Genomic DNA, 21,750 nt, shown 5'->3' with positions numbered 1-21,750 from the left:
ATGCTACGTTTGAGCCATATTCTACATCAGGAGAGTGAGTGAAGTGTGGAGGTGCAGGAGCTGGACGTCGACCTTGAGCCTTTCAGCAAGGCACTAACTGCTCAATAGCCATTTATACAACAAGTGAAGAGGACTGAAGTTTGGAGAGGATTGAAAGGAAAGAGAAAAAACACAGCTTTCCTGTCAATCAGGTAGAATCTGAAACACATGATGTTAAATGTTTGGTTAAACGTATTTGGGATTTGGCACAAACACCAAATAAATACCCAACACTCTAGAACTTCTGCAAAGTTAAGGTCATCGTGTTGAATATATTTTAATCTTCTGAAATGGAAAGAACTGATTGAAATCTGTAATTATTTGATCAAACGTTTGATGTCAAAGACATTTTGGAAAGAAGCAAAGAATTGACTCAGATCCAGGATGTGAGACGATTGACATTTGACTGAAGTGCTAATGAGGAGGGAGCCGGATATTTCCAGCAGACAACTTACTGACTCGGTAACAATAAGGTTGCGTTTTACAACTTTACACATAAAACTGATTTATTATTTGAACTTTATCTGAAACTAAACAGAAAATTCTATATTTATTGTGTATTTACTGTATAGTCCAACCTACAAAGAATCCTTACAAGTACTTTGTATTTCACTTATTCTTTGCAGTCTGACAAACAAGTGCCAAAAAGTATCCAGAACTTTTTCATCACTATCGCCAGCATCATGGTTTTTCCGTCAACAACACCTGCGAGACACAATTTCACATCCAGCGCTGCTGGTTTGCCGTGTGATCGGCGCCATGTAACAAACAATTTGTCGATTGGCCGTGGTTAAAACCCCACAGCCGCCGTCGCCTTTCTTCCCTCTGACCCGTGAGAAAAGAGATTAGCTATTCAAGGCAGCCAACGGAGTGACAATCACAGCATCGGATCAATATTACTTATCTCCCCCTCCCTCGCTCTCTCTCTCCTTCTCTCTGCATTACACTGGCGGTACAGTAATACACCTGGAGGAAGCAGTGAGTGTGTGGTGATTAGATTAGACCTTTACTGTACACAAGCAAACTCCGATAAGAGAGAAGCTGCTCCGCCTCTCGTGCTGCTGCTGCTGCCTTGTGAGGAGGATCAAGACCACGAGCCCGACGTGTTTCTGCAGAGGAACCTTATAATGTCACATGGTATTTTTATGTGTATTTATACTTTGGGGTCAAAATCATGCAGTAAAAGTACATTTTTCTTGTTAATGCGCCTCCTTGAACCGGATCCTACGTCGTCAGATGCTGCTTAAATGAACCGGGCCACAGCTGAACAGTTTTGAGTAACACCTTGATCTCAAATAATAGATTATCGATCCCAAGAGGCCACTGGCACAGTTACCAGGACAACTCTTTTAGTTTACCCTTTAATGTGACACCTATTTGGTCAGAAACACATTCCAGAATAACCGGATATGAGCCGGAAGCGAGAATCACAATATGATCAGAACGGCTGTTAAATGACCTCTGAGGTGTTGAGTCTCTACAGTCCCGTCAACACAAGTCCTTTTATTTGAATTTATGAGGAGTGCATATTTAATGCGACGTCACTGGTAATCGTGATTTCTGCAAAGCTCTTCAGGGACTCGTGGGGGTCAAATCAAATATTATGACATTTCACAGTTTTTTCAAGTCACAGTTGTAAATGATTTAATTGAATCTGTTCCTAGAATGTCTTATGCCAGAGATCCAGCAAAATTTAAAAAAAGCTTCCCTCTTTACCTGCGAGACATTTAGAACCAGTAGGCTTTTCATTTGAAGTCTGTCTCTCTGTCTCCGTCTCTCGTCTCCTGTTTTCATGGACGCCCTCAGTCTGTCCCTGTGCTCGAAGATGATTTTTGGACGAGCGGAGGGAGCGGGTCGTGGGCTTCAGACGAACCGTGGGCTCCCCTCCTCAGCCGTGTAAATAATTAGAATTCCCTGGCTGACTGCGGTGCCTGGACACTTCCATAATTACATTGTCAGTGCAGTGGCTGATTAAGGCCGGGCTGTGAAGTATGGTATTAGCCGCACTGTGTCTGCATGTAGAATAGAATTGATGACCCGTAGCTACCCTCCGCTCGCTCTGCAGGGACTCGCGCGGCGGCATGGAAACTGGATGGCGGCGGATTACGTGTGTGATCGTGGCGACAACCAAGGCATGTTAGATATTTATCAGGCATCGGTCGCAGTTCCACGGACAAACCTTGGGGGGCAGTGCAGCTAATAGTTACATCTATATAACCGTAGGACACAAGGAAGACGTTTTAACAATGGTGGAACTTTTTGAGGACAAACTTTTCCTGTTGCTACTTTGCAAGGACAAACAACCTTTTGCATCTTTCTTCAGAGCTGCATCATCACAAACCCTCTTCACCGACGCCACGTTTGTCAGAAACTATCGACTCTGCGCTGTCCTCTAGTGGATGTGATGCTTAACAACCACGCCAGGCAAGCACACACACCAAGGTTACACGGTTTTGAAACGGACAAATATCCTTTGATACGTAAACAAGCCTTTAGGATGCGAGCAACGTGAAAGACAAACTCTGGGTTTAAGACTCTTTCCCCCGTCTCTCCTTTACGACCGAACCCACGGAGCGAGAGTTGGAGAGAAATGGTCGCCTCAGTCGCAGCAGCAAACGATAAAGATGATGATGGATATTTATTTACCTCTGACCACACCCGCTGATTTATCACAGCCCGGTGAGTGTATGACAGGCAACTGTATCATACATCTGACGGGTAGAGCTCCCACTGTAGACCCTTCACCCCCCCACCCCCCCGTCCCTCCCTTGCTCTCCTCCCTCCCTCCCTGCCTTTCCCCTGACCTTGCAGCTTTACGACTGCAGTAATGCGCTGCAGATGAAGAGGGGAGCAAATCCACCGGAGATAATAGACAAATCATCTCCACGAGGTGGTGGAATAAAAATCCCCAGACAAACAGACAGCCTGTGTGCTCTTGGACACCCCTTTAAGGAACTCTAGTGGTGGTAAGTAATTACCCCTGCCCCAAGGCATGATGGGATTCACAGAGGGAGAAAACATTTGTACAATGTGTTTGCGGCGGCCGCGTCTGCGTTAAATCTTCAAAGATCGGATTGTAGAGTCAAAAAAAATAGCTGATCTGTAATTAAATTAAGATCACACATGCACGATTTCTCATAAGTACGATTCTAAATGCATGTATGTATTTAATGCCACTTGTATGTACTTTATGTACACGTATAATAGCACTTAGCAGGGCTTATATCAGTGGATTTTCCATTAGCTTCGCTGCTGCAGCAGTCAACAATCAACTTAAGATACAGAGGGGGGGGGGGGGGGGGGGGGGAGGACATTTAGGCTGGAGATTACCTCAACGTGCTGCAGCCAGTGATCGGACAAGCTAATGAAGCACTGTTGCTGTGAAATGAGCAGAACAGGAGACAGGACAGAGGTTTAGCTTCAATAACAGGAAATAAACATTGAGTAATCACCAAAGAAAGTGAAGTACTTCGAAAGTTTTGATCAAATTAAGATAGCAATGATATCCAGGTGTGTGCAATTCGGTGCAACCCAAAACAAAATCTGAAATGTGGTTTCATAATCCATCTAGTTTAAAGTTCATGTACACTTTCTCCACAGCTCAGAACCGGTTCACCCGCCTGTTCACAGGAATCCCTGCTGAGGTTTTTACCTCTGGCCTGGTTTCCCCGCGCTGACCTCAGGTGGGAGAGGCGCGGCCGCGGCCTACGTGCCAGCCGCAGCTGCAGGAATGTGAAGCACGAGGAGAAGCACCTCTGCCGATGCTGCACTCGTGTTAACACTGCAGCTATGTGAGTGGGAGGAGGAGGAGGAGGTGGAGGAGGTGGAGGAGGAGAGCTACTGTAGGTGATGCAGTGGTATGTGTGTGTCAGGCTGAATTCACTGACAGTGATAAGTGTTACACTGATATCCACAGACATTTTCCAGTTTCCCAAAAGGCACGGTGCTGAGGGACTCGAGCTTCTGCACTTTAACGATAGAAAACATTTCTATAACCAAAAACACATTCAAGACACGGACGTTTTTCTCAAATATCAGGCAGCGACAGCCACAAATATACATTTAACAATCAAGCCTACAACACAGATAGATAAGGAAGAAGGGAAATTACAATGTTACAGCAGCAATTAAAAACATAAAATACAAGACTCACACACACATGCACACAAAACACAAACTGATTTAGGTGCAGAAGCAAAGAATGTGTAGATAAAAAAGTAAACAGGTCAAAGAGATGATTCTCCTCTCTCTGCAATTCCCAGAAAACGTGTCAGACACGTGCTACACACACTGGTATCTTACCAGGGCTTGTCAGAATGTAACTGGTAAAACAGTACAAGGTTTAAAAGCAGTTCATCTTGTGGTTGTTCCTCTTCACTGGAATCGCACAGAACACCTGTCAAACTGGATTTCATTCACTGTGAAGACTTCCTTTAAAATATTGTTTCATGAACGTTGTGAATGTGACATGTTTTTAATTTGTTCAGTTGCTGAAACCCTGCAAATGAAAACTTCCGGGTTCAGTCCCCGAGTCTTTTATTCTCTAAACCTGTTTTGTGTGTGTGTGTGTGTGTCTGTGTATTATATTTCCTTATACTTCCTGCATGTTACTTACATTTTATACTTTCCCCTTTGCAGTTATATCAATTGAAAGAGCGAATGCATGAATCCTATTGACGTCCGTATGCCGCTGTCATTTGTTTTTACATATATTCACAAAACTACTTGATATGAAATGTAGCTAGAACTAGTTTTTAAAAAATACTGGTTTTAAAATGTTCGGTAATAAAACTCTGATAAAACCAGACGATAATGTTACAAATGCATTTTTAAAATTTATTTAATTGGTTTAATTTGGGAACTCGTTTGACTATGAAGCGTCTCGAGGTAGAAAAATGCTGCAGCTCCACATCACAGACCACATTCAGTTTACAAATGTTTCCTGCTGATAAAGCCTGTGTATTTAAACCTGGAATCTGACCTTTAAGATAAACTTGAAATATAAATCATAGATGTATTACACACAGTTTAGATGTTGGAAGGCTGCACAAGACAAAGCATTGCTGTTATGATGTGATCACTCAGAAACAAAGCAAGATACATAATGCAGGCCTTTAGTTATTTTACTTGAAATAAAAAATACCTTCACTTCTTCTGGAGTTAAAGAACCAGAGAAACGCTCCATGTTTGACCTGAAAGTGAGACAGGTCAGGGGTGGAGGAGGGAGGAAAGAGGAGAGAGGGGACGAGGGCGCGGGGGAAGGGGGAGGTGGTCTTCCAGCGAGGAAAAGATGGTGGAGGACGGGTGTCAGGACGGAGCTCAAGGAGCGGTTAGAGAAAATAAACAGATGGGAGCTTTGAGGATATTCTATCTGAAGCTTAGTCCTGTTGAGTATAAATACGGTGGCGGGTAAGCCATGTAAATAGGCCTGTGTTTACCTGTCTGCGCGGCCCAAATTAATCACCCACGCCGCCACGAGCCGCTGGGGGAGGCGGGGAGGGAGGGGCAGCCGGGAGGTGGGGAGCCGGGAGTGTAAACATGGCTAAAAGCTACTGGTTGGCACCGTTTTGTTTTGGTTAGGATACAGAGTGAGTGATTAGGCGACTCTGCTGTGATGAAGGGGTGGCAGGAGTGATGGAGGACCACTGTCTGCTTGTGTGTGTGTGTGTGTCTGTGTGTGCGTGGGTGTGTCTGTGTGTGTCTGTTTTTTGTAATTCCGCCATATTTAAGTTGTGGTCATCACAAACCAGAGGTTTCAAGTTGTTGGTTCTATGTTTGAGACCAAAAGACTTGAAAACCATTAAAAAAAAGACGTGATATCTTATAACAAATATTCAATGTTCAACTCTGGTCATATCCTCACACTGATCACATGCACTTGGATAAAACCAAGTACCTTTAGTTTTCACGTTTGTTTGTTGGTCAACATGATCACGCACAACTACTCCATGGGTTTCCATGAAACTTTGAAACCAATAAATCTTGATGCCATTTCTCTAATTTGCCAGATTCATGGATATTTGACGTCCTTAATTGAATTCGAGGCGACTGTTTCACTGTTGGTTCGTCCATTAAATCGGAAGATTGCTGGTTTCGATCCCTGACTTTTTGAAGTGTCCTTGGGCAAGATACTTAACCCCAAATTGCCCCCCCCCGACACTGTATGAAGGGTGTGTGTTAGAGACAGTGGATAAAAACTGGAAAAGCTAAAATATAAATCCAGTCCATTCACCCTGAGCTCCACTGAGTGACATTCTCGTCGTCTGATATTTTGAGACAAGAACAATATCTGCAATCGGATCTATGGCTCTAAACCCGTGTATGCGTCCGTGTGAATTAACACAACACAATTCCGTGCTGCATAAAACGCGTTCGCGACTTGTGGTGCCATTGTGGTGCACCTCCGCTGATAGAATAAGGAGTCAGATAAGATGTGGCGCGGTGAAAGGAAAGGCCAGGGGGGGGGGTCATAGCATTTGTTCTGGATTTTTCCATTATGTGATTTGGCACGCTGATGCCTTTCATTTCAATCATTAGAATTCAGCCGGGATCAGGGGGGCTTTCAGGTGCAGGAGAGGAGCTGCGTTTGGATTAGCGGGTCCACGTAGCCGCGGCAGGATAGACTCCAAACGAGGCTGATTATCATTCCTCATACCTGAAACGATTAAAGCATTTTTTTTCCTACTTCTTCTCTTAAAAAAGGGGGGAAATGGTTTAATTTAATATATGCTTGGTGTTTAATCATAAGCCCCGCGTTTTAGGGCTATACAGGATGATATTAGTGGTTTGAGAGCGGCGTAGGCCACCGTGACGGCATCTGGTGCCTTCAAGTTTTGCAAATGCTGGTTCTTCAGAACGTTTCAGAAGAAAGTGAAAGGTAAGAATTGGGAATAAAGGAGATATCCTATCAGGTGGGAAGGAGATTTATAAAAATTAGGGAAATCTTACAGATTTACAGGAGTGAAATCTGAGGCCGCTTCCAGTTTATCATAACTTCAAAGTAAAACAAAAAAGTGAGAACTTTTAACACACAAAGCCACAGTAAGAAAACTATAGTTGATATAGAAGTGTCAACGTCCGATTGATTTGTTGGAAGAAGACAAGATTCTTACTCTCATCAAATATGTTCCCGTGTGGAGGAGGAAGTCAACAGACATGCAAGAAACTCAAAAAGGTCCAAGCATCCACCAACTGGAGACCAGCAACCTCACTGGAGATTAGTCAGACTCACAACACACTATTTCTCCAGTACTGCCGAGGTTGTCACAGCTACTACTACCTCCACCAACAAATGAATTTAGAAATACATATGATTCGTATGATTGTCATAAAACTTAAAAGAATAGGAGAAAAAGCTCCTGGATCCACCCAGTTCTTCCAGCAAGTCGGGTTGAAATCAGGTTTGGAAGTTTTTGGAGTTACTGAATGATAGAGAACTCACCGAAAGTAAAAACTAGCATGAATACTGACATCTGTAAATATACACTTAAATAAATTTCCCATATTATAGCACTCATTCTTGCCAGAAGTGCTTTTTGAGTACTTAAAGCTGTATGTTAGGGCTGCTCAATTAATCGAAATATAATCGTGATTATAGGGTCAAACGATCTCCAAACTACTATAATCGAGTTGAAACGATTATTTGGCATTTTTTTCTAAAGAGATGCGCATTCGCAATTCAGTCCCTCCCCCGGAGCATTCAGCGCGGCCCCGCTGACTGGCCCTCACTCTCCAGCAGTTGTGAAGTGAAGGAGGCGAGTTGTGTGTGTGGGGACCGGCGGTGTTTAAAAAACAGCGCGAGTGGTAAACGGCAGCGGGAGGGCAGCCCCGTCTGATCGACTCTTCGAATCACACGAGCAGCAGCAGCACACAGTGTAGCGGCCGCGCCGCGTAGCGCCCGTTCTGTTCACACCGGACCCGCGCGGGCCAACTCGCGATTCTCCGCTTGTTGTTGTATGGAACCCGTTCAATGTCGGGGTTCGGGGGTAAATGATGATGGTCCTCATAGCCCCCCCACCCCGCTCTTTCTCTCTTGGGGGGGGGGGGGGGGGCATTTAATATTGAGAGGAAATTTCAAAATTCTCAGTTACAAAGTGTTTTTATGGAGAGTGTTAATGTTGCCATCATTAACGGTTTGAATAACCATGCGCCGATATCCTGAATGGTTTCACGGAGGAATGAGACGCGCAGCCGTAATCGGTGTTTACCGGAACTGGAAGTGACTGGTACTTCCGGTTAGTCATTTTAAAAAATAAGGGCACATATTAATAATCGTGATTTCGTTTTTGTCCAAAATAATCGTGATTATGATTTTTTCCATAATCGAGCAGCCCTACTGTATGTACTAATTTCTGGAGTGCTGGCTCTCACACCACTACAGATACCAGTCCCCTCAAGGTTCATTAAGATCCATGAATCATAGGTGAAAATCTTAAATCTCCTGCAAACGTGCAGTAATTTTACAATAATCTACTTTTCCTGCAGAAAAATCAACTAACAAACCAACTGACCACCTTGATGGAGCTAATTCAAGGACCCAATAAGGAAATAAATAAGGGCACATATTTGATATATTTGATTAATGCACAGAATATAAGAATATCTGTTGTTAATGTTTCAAACCTGCATGTACACAGCAGTAACTCCACCAGTTCCAGTGGCATTTAGCCTCTTTCTCTGACGAGCCCCAGCGTCCGGCCTCATAAATACAGTAAAGCCGAGTAATTTCTGCCTCGCTGCAAAAACTTTTCGGATTCCCGTGATTTCCAGGACGGCGTGAGCGGATAAGAATGGAGCTGTTGCGACACGCGAGGGGAGGAAGTAATGCCTTTTAGTCTCTGTGACATGTTTGTCTCGTGCTAATTCCTCTCCACACCACGACGGCCGCGACCCACAAAGTCAGTCGGCTCTGTCACACCTCTTTTCTCTCGCCGGGTCTATCTCGTCACTCTGCACAGGGGAAGGGGGCCAAAGGGTTTTCCTTGGTTCCTTGTGGTGTGAAATGCAAACTGTCATTAACTGGGAGAGGGCAGGCGGAGGGGCTTACAGGGGGGGGGGGGGGGAGAGCCATCAATACAGATGATGAGAGCGGGGAACAGAGAAAGCCTCTCCCGTTATTGTGTCTCAATAACTTTAAAAAGGAAACTAATCCATTCTGCTCTTAATTGCATGCCACGTCCCTCGATGTGTCTTCCCCCCCGTCTCGGCACAATGTAGAGGAGGCAATATTTAAAACAGACTTCCCAAGATTCCCATTTCAAACGCTGTAATGAGTTTTTAAAGAACATAATGGTCTATATTATATTATACATTTTTTTGCAGGAGGTGAGGAAAAAAAAAAAGCTTTCCCAGTTAAAGTGGGTTTGTCTTTTCAGGGTCGAGGGCTGAGATGTTTAAAGTGTGTGACAGCGAGTGTGTGTGTGTGTGTTAGTGTGTGTGTGGGAGAACGACACATGTGACGGGGACATGAGAAGTGAGCGGCTCGACGGGGCGGCGGAGCTCCGAGGATTAAGGTCTAATTTCTCCTGTTCTTTCACTGAGACTTTTTGCAATCCAACAGATTGATTGGGACTTTTAATTACACACCAGTAATTATGGGCTAGATCTCGCATTTGAAAAGGAAGAATTAAAGTTCATTTTGCTTGGCTAATTATCAAAGCTTGTCCTGATGCACGAGTGTGTGTCTGTGTGTGTGTGTGTGTCCGACAGCGACGCAGGACCCTGGATCACAGACACTCGGTAATTAAGGCAAAAAGGTTACTTCCGAAATAAAAGATGAGCGAGCTTATTTAGCGAAAAAACACTCTTCTGATAGGAGAAAATCGGATCCTGTCTTTCATTCCTCTAATTCCAATTCTGCCGGATCTAGCGCCACTTTTCTGTCACTATCAGCAACTCGCAAATTACAACATTTCACATTCATCAGCCCGGCTCACAAGAGACGGCAGAACAGTAGCTCGTCGGGTAATTGGGTTGATTTTTTTTTTTTTATCATCCCTCCCCTCCCCTCGATAAGTCCAGTCCCCCCCCCCTTCCCCTCGGCCTCGTCCAGTCAAATCTGCACTTGCTGACATGCGGCACAGTGGCACTATGCTCCTAATTTTTACATTACATTGCATTAGCTCCACCAGGTTTAAGAGGAAACCAATACAGGAATCATTTTATGGTGTAAAGCAGGAGCCGCGATTTGGACTCGGGAGTCAATCTGGCGCCCGGTGATGATGGTGGTGGAGTTAGCGGGTTGGCAGGCCTGATTAGACCGTCTTAGGCTGGGGAGTCATATATGTGCTATTTCGCTGATAGGCTGCGAATCTGGATTTCCTGCTCCAGTGCGCTCATGGAGCTAAACCCATCCAACCGAGGAGGCTAGGCAAAGTGGGGAAGGTGATTTCCTCCATCTCCTGCTCGCACTCACTCACACACACACAGACACACACACTCTCAGAGTCGCACACATGAACACCATTGCCGCCGCACAACCTCATGGAATCTATTTGAAAGTGTCTGTGTGCGCGGGTGACAAAGAGCGAAATGTATTCATTGAAGGATTCTGGGGGGAAAAAGATCAAATTTACTGGACTGCAGTGCAAAAAAAAAATTACGTTTATTTTTCAGAATGTTTCAAACTTGGTGTCCCAGCGCGAGCTTGTGGTCAATCCGACAGATGCCATTTCAGCAGCCGGGCCCCGTCTCTCCCTCTCTCTCTCTCTCTCTCCCTCTCCCTTTCACTTGGGCCTTTTCTCTGTCGTCTTTCAGTCCGTCCGTCTGTCCGTCACCCGAGCCGTCCCACCTGCATCCAAGACGCTGCAGCGGCCCGTCCAACCATTTAGCTCGGACACAATTACGCAATTGTGCAAAAAGACAAATGCCGTGTAGGACAGTCGGGATGGTGCAGGTAGGGTAACGCTACCCCCCCCCTCCCCACGGTCCTCGCCCTCAACACCCCTCCCTCCACACCTTCTCTACCCCCCCCCCCCCCCTCTCTGTCATCCCAAGCTTGTCCATCTTGGCCCGGGGAACAGTGGGGAAGCTGTGTGTGTCGGCTCTTCCCAACAATTACCTTCAATTACGGCTCACTGCAGTGTGGCCTATAGTGAAAGGCTTAGCCATTAGGAGTCTCTCTCTCTCTCTCTCCCTCCCTCTCTTTCACTGCGTCTCTCTCACACTACCTCGCTCTCCTCGCTCAGTTCTGGAGTCTGGCCAGGCTCCATGTGAAAACGACCCAAATAGCCCCCTGCTCACTTTACACGCCCCGCAGCTCACTTTACGTGATCCAGCCCCGACCAGAGAACCTCACCGGCACTCTGTTAATTCACATCTTTCACTCCCTCGTTCCTCCACCCTCCTCCTCCTCCTCTCTCCTCCACCCGGTGTCTTCTTCTCCTCCTCACCCCTCCTTCGTTCCCCACCTGCCTATTCTTCACAGTCTTCTTTTCTCATACGTCTCCTCCGCGGGGACCTGATCCTGTTTGCGGTAGCTGGAGAGTTCAGGGGCAACAAGGACAATGGATACCCTGAGATGTGAAGCTCCCCGGTGGTTTGGGAAATACTGCGGCAGATAAACAGGCAGTAAGTTTACATGTGCACCGTATTCAAGGCACCAGAAGGTTTCAGTGCAGATTTTCAGACTGTTTTTTATTCTTGTTTGATGCAAGATTCCCTTTGCTTGACCTTGTTTCTGGTGGTTTTTGGTGTGTGAGGTACCCAATCCATCTGGCCACTGTATCCAGTCAACTCGCCCTTATCTGATCACCTCAGCGGGCCGGGTGCGAACACACAGCGCCTTATCTCCGGGTGTTGTATTTCTATTCCAGGGATAATTAGCATAGCGTTTGTCCTAAACCCGCCGTGCTACACACACAGCTTAGTGGGAAAAGGTATGTCTTATTTAGCATCTAGCGCAGTCGCTGGGAACAATAAGGTGTGTGTAAGCCCAGTCTCAGGCCCTTGCAGCATCCCCGTCCCTGATGCAGCTCTGGGCCCGTGGACAAGGAGGTTCAGCTCAGAACAGGACAGCTGTGTCTGGGATCACACTTCTCTGTTACAGAGGGGGCTGACCACAGCCCAGACGAAGCCCAAGAACTGTCCCAGCAACTCTCCCTGCCTGCCTGCCCAGGAAAGCCCTCCAGGGCTCCCCCGGCCGCGTCCAAACCTGGGCACTGCGCTGCCGTTTGTGCCTCTCGCTTTCAAGGCCGGCCAAGAGCCTCTCCTCCTCCTTTCTGCTCGTTCTCAGCCGAGAGCCTCCTCCTGCCACCTGGCACCGCGGCTCGGCTCACCGCTCTGAGCGTGCATTAGTGTGTGTGTCTGTGTGTGTGTGTGTTCACATTTGAGGGTGTACCTTTGGCTCTGCGTTACGGTATATGCCTGCGCTTTTGTTTGAGTATTGTTCGAGTAGGTGTGCGTGTGCACGTTACAGCATTGTACATGTTCATGACTAGGTGTGTGTGTTTGTCTGTGTGTGTGTGTGCTTAATACCCCCGTCCTCTCCGGCACCGGGGGCTCTTTCTAAAACGCGTCAGTGATTTTGGCTCCGCAGCCGGCGACAACACGGTCGGTTTTCAGCACACCACCGGCAAGGCTTACCTCTCAGCCAGGGACGGCCAAGCAGACACTTTCCCTGGACAATCCCCCAGCCTCAACCGACCCAACCCCCTCACACACACACATACAGACACATACACAGACACACACAACCCTTCAGCATCCTCTTCCAAGCCTGCAGAAACATGGTAAAGGAATACTCTGACTGATCCAACCGAGAGGCCGATTCCAGTTTCTCCTCGAGTAGATACCTTTATGATCATGATGTGTGTGTGTGTGATGTATTTTAATGAGCTGCATTCTCACTGTTTTTGGATAGAAACATGACTGTGGGCTCTCCGGCTCTCGGTGAAATAAAAGGTAGGAGGGTGTGGAGAGTCGAGGTTTATAATTTATTTCTTTTTAATTTGATTCAAATGTCGCAACTACCACAATATGACAGCTGCAGATATACAGTGGATCAATTCATGGAACAATATCTATTATTAGATTTTGCCGCTCGTCTTCTCCTTTCAACACTGTGCCACATATTGTGCGGCTCTGCCAGGGCCCCGTCACTGGGCTGATTTACTGCTGTTTTGCCTAATAACTGTAATGACTCTGTTTATAAAGAATCAGAGAAGCCACCCACATTCAAAACGTTCATATTCACGCTGCGAGCCAGTGAGCAACAGCGGCGGAGTCGATTAATGGCAACGAAACCGTCGGCCCGTCTGTTCCAGAGACAAAACAAAACTCGCACGTTCAAGCCGATCAGTTGATCTGCCGCCGGAGAGGAGAAAGCTGCAACTGTGTCTAGACGCAGCCCATAAATCAGGCATTTTCACATTAATAAAAGCGATGACAAATCTATCTATTAATCATAAAGCTGTGTGTGTGTGTGTGTGTGTGAGAGTGTTAATGTCAGAGGGACTAAACAAACATATTTTTCCCAATTCAGCGCTACTCCAGTCGAATGTGAATCCAATTTGGGACGTTATGAAACCGTCTTGTTGACCTGCGGCAAAGATCCTTCAGTTTGTGACTGTCATTACCATAACATGAGTCATGTACTGTACGCACCCCCCTGAGATCTCTCTCTCACACACACAGACACACACATACGCTGTTGTTTGCCAATTTAACAGAAAACATTACACGTTCCTTTTGGAGGGGTTTCTTCAAGCTGGTGTTTATTTGTCTGGAAATATCCTCTTAAGTATTTCAAAACGCTCCCGGCTGCTGCCAATAAATACACAAACTAGAAAAAATGTGACGTGATGTTGGTTTGTTTCAGTCTGTCGGTGTGTGTTGCTGGGGATTTTTTTGGACGCGTTCCAGCCTCTGTCTGACACTGATTTTTTTTAGGTTTGTGATAAGCGTCAAGTCGGGGGAAAGTTGAGATGAGCATCTCCCCTCTGTTCTTATTTGTGCTGTTGTTTCAGCCATGTCAGATTGTGTAAACACACTGCAACAACTGTGATACAACTCAGGGGTTATCAGATCTGTAATTGTCTGTGTCTCTTTTGAGAAAGCGCACCGCTGATTCTTTCGGGTAATATCTACAAACATAATCCGCAGTCGACTTGATGTGCTTAAACTGGCTCCTCTGTCTCGGAGTGGGAGCGCTGACACAAGTGTGTGTGTGTGTGTGTGCCCCCCCCCCCCCAAAAAAACACACACAAAAGAACACACAGCACCGAGGTTGTTTGTCTCCAGATGTGTGTGTGCGTCCGGAAAGCGATGTGTGTTGCACATGCATCACGCAGCCCCTGATAAGATTTGAGCTGTTTTTCCAATTAGAACTTGCTGGAATTGTGATCGTTATTTTCCCCTCTAATAAACGATACCGCCTCCTGCAAAAGTAGCGTCTCATCAGTTTGTAATTAACGCTGTGGATTTTCTCTCCTTGCTGCCCGTCTCCACTTCCCATTAAAACAAAAAAGTAAAGGGGCTGCTTTTATACGCTCTTTACTGGGAGTATTAAAAGCGTCGCTGTGGATTCAATCTGAACCTAACTACACGTTTTACTGGTTCACGGACAGAGGGGAGAATATATCTCAGCTGCAGAGGCACGTGGGAGGCCTGTAGCACAGTCATTAGCTGTGTGACTGGTGTTCAGATAAGGGAATATATACAATGCTATTTAAAAAAAGGTAATTATAGTAAAGGAGGAAAAGCAGTTTGTGTAAAACTGGATTGTACTTAGGCTGCACAATCAAATTAGTTTTACTATTGTTTTTTAAATTATCATGTCGATACAAAACTGCACCGAAACCCATAAAGAACAATTACAAGTCCAGTAACAGTTCTTTTGGATTAATTTACATTAATCTCGGATCACACTGAAAACAAACACTAGCAAATGAAGCCGACTCTTTCTCCACCAACACTATGATGTTTACATTTTGGAGTTTTGGAGAAATCCCGTTAATTCCCATTCAATTTGCTGTCGTCGTTCATGCACCCATTCTTACAACTTCCCTTTGACATTAAAACTGACTGGTTCCTCAGAATCCCAGGTATGAAAAGTGCCTCAGGCCAACGTGGTGCAGGATCGACGCCCCACAATAAATTTTCTTCTTCGTGACGAGTTGGATCCGAGTTGTAAGAGCGAGCCTGTAATTTTCCTCAGATATATAATGAACGTCTAAGCTACGCAAGCTTACACATGCTCCTCCTGCCTCTCTGCCGAGCAGTCAGTCAGTCAGTCAGTCTGTGGATAAGAATCTGGATGAGCTCAGGTGATTACACTCTTTAGGCCAATGCTAATTGCAAGGTCTGTGCTCTAAGTACTGTAAAAGTATTAATTAAAGCACGCCATTAATCAAGGCCTTTGGCAGCCGACTGCAGGGTGAGGCAGAGGGGAGGAGGGACCGGGGAGAAGACGAGGGAGATTTTCTTAGAAGGAGCAAAGACTCTGCTGCTGCTGCTGCTTCACTTCCTCTGTGGCTGGAAGTGGGCGTGTGTGACCAGAAGCTGCTCCGGTGGGTCAAAGGGTCTCAACTGTCAATCGTGATGTTTAACCTCATTTTTATATCGTCCAATAATAAATTAAAAACCAAACTTATCAGAAACGCAAACACTTGAATCAGTGTGATAACGACCAAATGTGGCAGAAACCACCATTGACTTGTACTTTGACTTTTTAGTTTGGTCTGTGTGTCCATCCACTAACATGGAGGAGAGAGGGTTTGACTAATACTGCAGCCAGCCACTAGGGGGCTATCAAGAAGATTTGGATTCACTTTTAGGAAATGTTATATCGTCCATCTTTATGTAAAATCTATGTGTGTTACATTCCAACACATCTGCTCACTGCTGGAAGAAGCAACAGGAGCTGGACAGGGACATTTTTAAAGGCTAAATGAATTAGATATATATTCCATTAGATATACCAAACTGTATAATGTATAATACTTTTGCAGTACTATGTAGTTACAACTCTTTGGGACATTTTTATTCCTTCATCTTTGAGCGGCACCAACGGAACAGATTGCGTTATAGGAAGAGAGTGAGTCTTGTTAAAACGACTTCCTGCAGTGGACATAAAACAGAATTATACAAAAATATGTCTTCTGCTGTTTGACCTGAATTGTCTCAGGCTTCTATTTATTATATAGAATGAAAAAAAATCATGAGATAATAAAGAGAAGCAAAGAAACATTCTACCTCAACATGTATAATCGTCTCACAGGGGCTTTAATGTTTGCAGTGACTTTAACGCTCATGTGTTCGTTCTCCTCCGGTTTCCCTCACGTTCCGTCTCCGGCACCTGAGCTTGTGAGCAACTCATGAATAACACGTGTTTGTTCTTCATGAAACGACTTTAATTTGTCCAAACAGACGTGTTTGGACACGGGAGACGTTCATATCCACTGCAGTATTCACAAGCCCCCCCTGCCCCCCCTCCAGACTTAAAAAAGTTAAAATTATACACTGCTTCTTATTAAAAGCTCAGATTATTGCCCTGAGCCTTAATTTATACATATGCATGTGTTTAAGCTCTAAATATGCAGACGGACGGTGCAGGGAAGAGCAAGGAGTGAAATCCTATTATACCCTACCTGTTAGATGTAGAGTGGCGAGCCCCCTGACTCCCAGCAGAATGGGGCCGCAGAGACAAAAGGCATCAGTGCTTTAACGACTGAGGTGATTCTAATCACAGGCTCTCTGAGAAAGAAAAAAATAACATCTGAAAACCAATTCAGCGAACAAAGGCCTGAGTGTTCCCTTGTGGCGGGATCGAAGAGGACGAGTGAAAGAATGAAAGCGGAGGAAAAGGGGTTTTATCACGGTTTTGAGTCGGTGAACTAAAGGTTGGGGAGAGGAGACGAGATGAGGAGGGGAGAGGAGAATTAGAACCCCCCCCTCCCTCTACTCAGCCGGGATATTTAATTTGAATCTCTTTCTCCACATCTCCTCCGTAAACCCGATGAACATCATTTTCACGTCTGTTCCCACTCTCTCTTCTTTCCCGGAGCCGTCATTTTTGTACAAAATGGCTGCTGAGGGCTGGAGGATGATGCTCAATTTGTAGAGCGTCTAAAAACGTGAAAGAGGCTGTGAGAGACGGGGAGGTCGGGGTCGGGCTCGGGTTTCCCTAATGGCTGCGCTGGGATCGGTCCCATGTTCTGATTGGCCTGTTAAATGATTTTCTGGGCTCGGGGCCCAGTCCTGAGTCTTTGTCTCGCTCCAGACGGACACGGAGAGGAAGCGCTGTCCAGATAGGACGGCTAATGACAGAGGGGGACGGACACGTCGGCTGTGGACGCGCTCCGGTGATCAGACAGGGAGAGGGCTGTGATGTCCGGCAGCAGAGGACGACTCAGACATGAGGACAGACGAATAATCATCTGCTCAACGGACCAAAGGGGTTTCGGTTTAGGATCTTAGAAAAAAGCTTGTACTTGTACATCAGTGCTGAAAGAAGTTGACATTTACAACAACTTTGATATTTAATAAAAACCTCAAACACGTTTTATCTCCAGGTTCTGTTTTCATGGAGCAAAAACTACCAAACTGGTTTTATTTAAACTTTGTAGAAAATCTTGATGGCAAAAATCTCTATTGTGAAGAAACTTTGCTCATGAGGATCATTAGATTCATCACCAAATCGTAAAGTTCAGCTGAAGCAGGACAACTTGGGCTCTGGGAATTTACAAAGAGCAACACTGGTCAAACTGGAAAACTGTGCCGACACCCCATACATACAGAGCCCCCCCAATACCCCTTATTGTGCAACAGTTGTTTTGCAGTAATTTGATTACCTGCAAATTTCCTTTCTATTTACAGTTTTCTCTATTCCCTTTAACGAAGTAGTATCAGTTTTCCCTGTTTTCAATTATTTCAAATTCATGCCTTTTGCAAAGTAAAATGTGTTCACTGCACGTTTTCAGTGTCACAAGAAGCTAATGGCTCGCTGCTAAATGAAGGCAGCTTAGTAACATGTGTCACAAACCGGTGGACGAGTCTGCGTGAAACCTTTTCCTGCTTTATTTTCTAAAAACCGAGCAGCCAGTGAAATCAGGTCGAAGGTCACGCAATATCTTAAACAATAGCTTCAATTAGAGCAGAAAAACTCTCGCAGGTGAGACGGGCTCGAGTTTATAACCGTTAATGACGCACGCGTTCGGCAGCGGAGCGAGAGACGCATAATTGTTCATGGTCAGAAACTTTTGAAAATGAAGACAATTATTTCCAGTCGCCAAGTTGAAAAGACATCCTGAAAATTCAGCCCCCTGAAACCAAAATCTCATTAATCTTGTTTAATGTACAATTTAGCTCGAATGTAGGTTGGCTGTGGGTCCATGAAATGCGTCTACACAGCAGGATTGTACCGTGGCTGAGGAGGAGGAGGAGGAGGACGAGGAGGAGGAGGAGGAGGAGGAGGAGGAGGAGGAGGAGGAGGAGGAGGAGGAGGAGGAGGAGGAGGAGGAGGAGGAGGAGTGGATGGTCCGTTAGTGAGACAGTTCAGTGCAGGGAGATGAAGGTGCATTAACTCCTCTCTTTTTTTTCCCATTACTGTTTAACTTATCCACGCTCTTTCACAATCCCTTTTACAAGGTCAATGTAAAATTAACTTGAAATGTATACCTCCTCCAGCAATCACTCCTCTCAATTCGGAGAATTTCTTTTATGCGGGGAAATTGTGGGAGTGGAGAGGACGAGGAGAAAAGACCCTCGCAGACCTACTTTCTCTTTTTTCTCCCTTTAACAAAAAAAAAATATCGTACAATTCACGATGCTGATAATGTGGAGAGTTCGCACTTAATTAAACTTGTGCGCGCAGTGCAAAGTTTAAAAAGGAAAAAATTACACTTATGTCATGCTGTGAAAGTGGGCAAATTATCAAATACAAATTAATTAGTGTTTTGACTCCATGTTGGGAGCAATGAATGCGTTTAGAAAATTAAAAAGATACGGCCGGCTCCTCACTATGACTGCGTAAGTATAATTTATTACTAGAAAGTTCAAAAAAAAAAGAAGAAGAAACACTGAATAAACAGTGCTGCTGCTTTATATTAGGACACTGGAGTGATTTTCATAATAGTTCTCCCTTAGGACAATACTCGGCCAAATTCTAATTAAAATAAAAATGGAACTGGGGACAAGTGAAACAGATAGACATGTGGTTTGGCATCCAGCAGCGAAACGACGCCACAGCTTACGCACAGCAAATCGTGTTTTAGCGAAGGCGTGAACACGGTTTTCTTTGTCATCGCCATAAATAAAAAAAAAGGTCAAACCATTAAGGTAAGTGAGTGTTGGGCACCAACGCCGTCCCCAGACTTTCAGGTCATGAATAATCATCACGACAACAAGACTGCAGACGCCATTCCCACCTTTAAATCCAGGCGGTTTTTTAACGCAGGCTCCAGAAAGAGTGATACGTCGATCATCTCTGACATTTCACTCGGAGATTTGAATTTGAATGCGATGAAGGGACGTGTCAGGGCTGCCCTCGTGAAAGGTGAGGATGTGCAGGGGGTTTTACGGCGCCGTCGTCTCCACCTAAAGAGGCCGATGCGCCGCAGTCTGCCCACTCTTCACAACTTTACAGCCTTATCGGGCCCCTCCATTCAATTCTCCTTCAGACATCTTGTTCATTAAATCCTTTCATATCCTTCTTTGCCTATTCCACCGTCCCACCTCTACATTCTGTTGCTCTCAGAAGTTTAACGGTTTCTGTGTGTCTGTGTGTGTCTGTGTGTGTGTGTGTGCACCTACAGCACCATTATGCAGCTGAATACCGGCGCGGTTGGGTAAGTGAGCAGCAGTGGGCCGGAGTGGAGAAGACGAAGCTTTGAGTTAATTAACGGCACGTCGGAAAAGTAGACATAATAGTACACCTCAGAAAAAGACTTGACATTGAGATGGACGGATAAGTCATTAATTGGTTTTCTTATTGGTACAATGGCGGCGGCAGAAAGGAGGAAGGTCACGGCGACTTTGACAGGGACCACAACTATATTATGCGCGGGAGTGCCGGAGTATGAAAGGGGACAGATGCAAAGTCGATGGCAGATAAAGGAAGCTGCGAAACAAAGTAATTACACCTGAGATGTGGCGGTGGGCCGCGTGCACGCTGATGCAGGTCAGGCTTTACAATCTGCAACCTGCGACACACCAGATTCGTCTTCACCCAACCTGGTTCTCCTTCTCCTCCCTACCTCTCCTCTTCCTCCTCCTGTCCTCTGGGGGGTGGGAGAGTGCGGCGGCGGCATCAAGCTGAAACACATATAATTCCAGTGGCGAGATGAACGCTGGCGATACGGCGAGACCGGGGGAATACGGCGAGATAATTACGGGTGATACTCGTGATTGTGAGCGCGGCAGTGTGAAAAGGTGGGGCCGCGAGATAAAACACTCATCAGAGAGGCAGCGAGAGAGTGCTGGATAAACAAACGCAGGAAGAGATGGAACAAGAGAGCGAAGGAGGGAGAGATAGAGGCGGGAGAATGGCAAGGTTAAAGGCAGCGAGATTAAGGTTACGCCTTGCATAGCAACGGGATTCAGATCGTATTAAAAACAGCCGAGATGAGAGGAGCGTGTCGTGTTGCGTTTGCTAATTCAAGCGCCGGGTCAACGCGTTGTATCGCACGCACAATCTGCAGCCATGACACTCTCTCAAATCTGGGGTTTGGATTCACACTCTCCTCCGATTAAAATCACTTTTATTCCTTTAAAGTCAAAGTGATGATGCAAGTAGAAAGACGAGAAGAAGAACCCGCTTTTAATTTTCTCACGTCTCGACACAAAAAAGGAGTGTGAGTTTGATCAAAGTTATTGGCTGGAAGAGAACTCGAGTTCATCTGAGGAGATAAGACGAAGAGGCCATCAGAAAGAAGAAAAAAAAAACCTTGAGATTCTCTGCAACAGTTTGACTTCCTCTGTACTTTTGGCGGCTGAAGCAGCGCGGGAGATAAGCACATGTCAGAGCCGCGGCCTCGTTTGATACGTGTGTGTTAACCTGACGAAAACTGCTTCCGTGTCCACTCGTACAGGTGTACGTGCACCAGGCCACAGCCGCAGCAGCGATTTTTATCATCCGCCACTTTCTTTCCTCCGTTCTCTCCCTCTCTCTCTCTGTCACACTCTTGCGCTCCTTTCCTCTTTCGTGCAGAGACGGATGATAAGAGACACAGATAGCGGCTTTATGGCGTGAATGATAAGGAGGCACCACTCATGTGTCCCGTCAGGGGAAAAAACAGCAGAAAAACCCAAATGAAGGCGGCCTTATCGCGGACATCTGACACTTAATGCAACTCCATTCTGAAGTAATATGTGCTTGGTTGTCGCACTAATGGATTTGAGATTTCAGGGCTTTTGAGTTTATTGATTCATTTCGTACACTTTGTCCTCTGAAGGATATTGCCGGCCCCGGCCCTGCAGCGTGTGCAGATTGCAGCTGATACCGATATTACCGACAGTTTGTGTGCGTTTTTTTTTTTTTTTTGCATGTTGCAATTGTCGACTTCAGCGCAAGTTGTGACAGCTTATTTAGAATTTGTGTGTGTTTTTTGTTGGTTGTGTTTGCATGCAAGCTTGCGTGACCTCCGCAGGATTTATCTGATGTGTCTGTCCTGTTGCACAACTTTGTGTTATCAAGATGTGGTCTCGGGGACTTTTTCTTGTTTCTTCTCAGGGGATTTGAGTGACAAGTAGAAAGAAAAAATCCCAGTGAACAAA

This window comes from Limanda limanda, chromosome 1 (genome assembly GCF_963576545.1).
Source record: "Limanda limanda chromosome 1, fLimLim1.1, whole genome shotgun sequence".
NCBI lineage: Eukaryota > Metazoa > Chordata > Actinopteri > Pleuronectiformes > Pleuronectidae > Limanda > Limanda limanda.
The sequence above is the reverse complement of the archived record's forward strand: the minus strand, read 5'-3'. Positions refer to the sequence as shown.